The sequence below is a fragment of the Silene latifolia genome, chromosome Y (assembly GCF_048544455.1).
Source record: "Silene latifolia isolate original U9 population chromosome Y, ASM4854445v1, whole genome shotgun sequence".
In the NCBI taxonomy this organism is placed as follows: Eukaryota; Viridiplantae; Streptophyta; class Magnoliopsida; order Caryophyllales; family Caryophyllaceae; genus Silene; species Silene latifolia.
In genome coordinates, this window is record NC_133538.1 from 397,100,844 (window position 1) to 397,105,305 (window position 4,462).

General features: G+C 42.7%; 1 non-coding gene across 1 annotated transcript; it reads left to right on the forward strand.

The window, feature by feature from the left end:
- The first annotated feature begins 4,049 nt into the window (after positions 1–4,049).
- On the forward strand, positions 4,050–4,156 carry LOC141636216 (small nucleolar RNA R71). The gene has a single exon (XR_012540843.1). It is a non-coding gene; the product is annotated as a small nucleolar RNA R71 (small nucleolar RNA).
- The last annotated feature ends 306 nt before the right edge of the window (positions 4,157–4,462 follow it).

Sequence of the window (4,462 nt, forward strand, 5' to 3'; positions counted from 1 at the left end):
CGAACGGTGCTAATAGCAAGCACAAATCTCACAATCTCCGATATAATCTACTCCCCAAAAGATATGAATGCAACATGGGAGCAAAAATCGCCATTTAATAAAGACTTTGAATTATGCGAATCTTCTTTTCTCGGGCTTCAGTCGATCGACCAATGAGTCCAGTCGATCGACCGTCCTCTACAGTACACATGCGTTCCTCTTTCTTTTTTTTTCTTTTTCAATTCTATTTTATTTTGTTCTTTCCTTCCTTCCTTTTTCATCTTCCCAACATCATCTCAAAAGAGCATTTGCAACCAAAAATGAAGGAACAATCCCAAGAACATAAACTACTAGCTTGACAAGGGCAGGCTAAATGTAGGATGTAGTTAACGGGACAAAAAGGCTATTTTTGGCTTTGTGAAGCTTATGGGCAAAATGAATAAAGGGATGACCTCTTCCACATGTGTCAACAAACCACGAACCGAATGCATACAGGCGTTAAGCAGATTAAGTTCATATTTATGCAAATTTATGTAACATGTCTTACAAGGAGTAACTACTCTCAATCCTAGATAAACCGGTCACAGATGACACCAGTTATAGGCTCTAAATCTCAGAATATGATGTAGTTTGCCAAAAATCTAAGTCAAGTCTCAAGTTCAGCAAGATATTAACGAAAACTTGTAGATATGCATATACGATTCTACTAAAAACATGTCAATTAGCAAGGCTTAGGCATAAACAGCTGAAAAATGCAATGTCATCATTGAAATACTACCGTTCCGACTCGACCTACATGCTAAAATAAACGTGCATTTTTTTGAAGTTTTGGAAAAAATTTCAATTTTTTTTTTTTGAATTTTCTGTATATATAAGAGAAAATAAACAACAATGCAAGATAAAATGTAAACGTGAATGCAAGCAAATAAAATGCAACGCAAAACCCTTCCCCAAACCAAATCGCACAATGTCCTCATTGTGCAAAATCACATAATGAAATAAAAGAAAACGGGAATTTGCGTTAAATTTAACTAAACAAAACATGAAGTAAGAACTCGGAAACTCACAAGACTTTAAGCACAGCAAAAGGAAACCTCCCCAAACCAGCGTGAGCTAGGAGGTTTCAGTAGCCAGCAGTGCTACTATAAAGTACCTGAAAAGAAGCAAAAGTACCACGCATAAATCCGAGAAAACAACTATTGAAACGCAAAATTATGTGTAAAATAAAGAAGCGGAAGGAAACAGAAGTGAGTCGGAGAAGAAAGTGGAGAAAAGACTCCCTCAACTCCGCAAATCGACCAAACTCAGCAGGGGAATGATCGAAAACAGGTACAGTAACGGACATAGTCAAACGACCACATCACCCAGTCGATCGACAAGAGTGAACAGGAACAGAAGCTCCTGGAAGCCGCAGCTCAGTCGATCGACTATAGGAGTCTGTCGATCGACTGGAAAACCTGTTGTAATTTCTGATTTCTTCGAATTAGCTCAATAAATTGAGCTATCAAGGTCTATAAACCTGCAAATACACACAATAACGCGCCCAAAATTGCGCAAAACCCAAAGTAACAGTCTAAAGCATATAAAATCCTAAGCAAACTTATTAAAATTGCGAAGTCTCGCGCACACGAAAAATGATAAATAGTCTTAAAAGGCAATAAAATGTTTGTAAAGTCTCAATCAACTAATAGTTGATCAAGAACGGCCACGGAATGGCCCACTTGCTCGGCTTCTGGCTACAAGAAGTAGCCTCTACAGTGCTCATCTTCTCAGCTGCACTCTTCTCAACTCCAACATCCGCAGAACTCAACGGATCAACGGCTTCAGCATCTCCCCAATTAATGACCTCATCCGGCTCATCAGAATCCAAATCGGACTCCGTCACTTTGACTGGCTCCTCATCAGGCTCCTCGTAAGTGTCATAGCTAAGACATCCTAGACCGCCTCTTTGAACGATTGGCTCCTTCACAGCTGGAGCAACATGTAGCTCTTCCTTCCCCAAACCATCTCCTGCAACATCCAAAATAGAAGAATCTTCCTCCAATTTGCTCCCAATCTGGGGCGGAGGTGTTATAGCAGAAACAGGCATAGAGACAGGCATGTCAGAAAGCATAAAATAGGATTTCTTTTCAGAAACCGTATTACAAGTGACTGGCCACATGGGGTCTTTCTTCTTAGCTGTGTGGGCAAAGACAATGGAATGCTTACCTCCTTTGAAGGTCAAAGTCCCTGAACCAACATCAATAACTGCACCAGCAGTGTGCAGAAATGGTCTACCCAATATGATAGGAATGTGGGCATCCTCGGGCATATCTAGTAAAACGAAGTCAACAGGGAAAAAGAACTTTCCTATTTGCACAGGAATGTCTTCTAAGACTCCTATAGGATGGACTGCAGATCGATCAACCATCTGTACTGTCATGTTTGTGACTGCAAACCTAGTCAATTTCAACTTCCTAGCAAGACTCAAAGGCATGACACTAATACTGGCTCCTAAGTCACACAAGGCCTTCTCAATAGAAAAGGTGCCAATACTACATGGGACTGAAAAACTACCTGGGTCTTCTAGCTTATGAGGTGCAGTATGGGTCAAATAAGAACATGACTCCTCAGTTAGTGCGACAGAATGCACAGTTTCAAGTGACTTCTTCTTAGACAAAAGTTGCTTCATAAATTTCATGTAAGCAGGCACTTGATTAACTAACTCAAGAAAAGGAACTTGTACGTTTAAGCTACGAATAACATTTTCAAATTTGTTAAACGATACTTGTTCCTTCGTCGGCACTAATCTCTCTGGATAAGGGGCTGAAAGAAGTAACTTAGCCCTCTCCTCTAAGTCTCTCATGCCGGCATCGGTGGATTTAGGCTGAAAATCAACTACCTTCTCTTTGTTGAAGCTTGACCCCTCTTCAGACCGTCTCAAAAATGAACCATTAATCGTCATCGGGTCATATTTCAGAACCGGGACTGACCCATCAGCATTTGGGTCTTGCCTCAATATTTTCGGAGTAGTCGTACCCCAAAACAAATGGTCCCTCAAGTTATTTGGCATTGGAGGACGAAAAGACTCACCATCAGCAGCGTTGTCAGTCGATCGACCATGCATGTCAGTCGATCGACTGACTTCTACAGGAACATAAGCTGTTTCACTTCGCGGACTGGTCGATCAACTGGGTATGTCAGTCGATCGACTGACATACCTGCTAATTGTCTTTTTCTTGCTATCATTCGTCACTGCCTTCTTCTTGCTTGGTTCCGCCACATCTTTTCCAGTAGCTTCCTCGACCATAGCGGGCCCCTCAAGGGTGGACCCACTCCACAAAGTAATAGCATTAAGGGTCTCCTTTTGATCCGTCTGCGACGGTAAATGCCCCGGAGCTCGAGTTGCACTCTTGCTAGCCAATTTAGCAATTTGGCTCTCTAACATCTTCATCCCGGCCTCTCTAGCTTGAGACTCTTTCAGCAACAAATTTTTCAACTCGGCAAATTCGGAACCTTGGGACTGCTGCTGCTACTGTGGAACATACGGAGGCTTTTGATATCGCTGCTGCTGCTTATGAGGGGGCACATAATTCTGCTGCTGCTGCTGCTGTGGAGGTGGAGTCGGATTTAGGACATTTTGGCTACTCCACCTCAAGTTCGGATGGACATTCGGCTCAAAATTGGTGTTTGTCTGCCTATAATGTTGAAAGGCAGCACAAGACTCATAGGGAATGCTGCAGTTGTCTGAAACATATCCTTCTCCTCCACATCTTTTGCAGACGAAAGGACCGTCTGAAACAGCATTCACATGATAGATCCCTCCTTTTGAAGCTCCTCCCAACTAGTACTTATCAAATCTCACCGTGAGAGCCTCTAATGCAGCTACAAAAGGGGACTCAGCACTTCTCCTTTGATTTCCTCTAGAATTTCCATACTCGGCTTTATGGGTGGCCAAATCATCAATAATTTTCCACCCCTTGGTCTCTCTAACATTCTCCTGGAATCTACCATTTGCTGCCGCATCCAGGATAGCCCTCTGATCGTCATAAAGCCCATTATAAAATTGATTGCATAGGCTCCACTTCTCAAACCCATGGTGCGGAATAGTTCGCACCAGCTTCTTGAAACGGACCCATGCCTCATGAAAATTCTCATCCGTACCCTGTTTAAAGCTCGTGATCTGAGCTCTAATGACATTTGTCTTCGAGGCAGAGAAATATTTCTTGTAAAATGCCAGGGCCAGCGACTTCCAATCAGTGATACCGTTAGCAGCTCGATCCAGGTCCCTGTACCACTCCCTTGCAGCATCACGAAGAGAGAATATGAACATGGTCTCCTTCACCTGGTCCTGGGTCACACCGGTTGGTGGGGGTATGGAACAGCAATAATAAATGAAAGTCTCCATATGTTTGGTTGCATCTTCATTTGCAGCTCCCCCCAAATTGGTTTCTCTCAACCAAGTTGATATAGGACAGTTTCGGCTCGAATTTTCTGTCCGTCC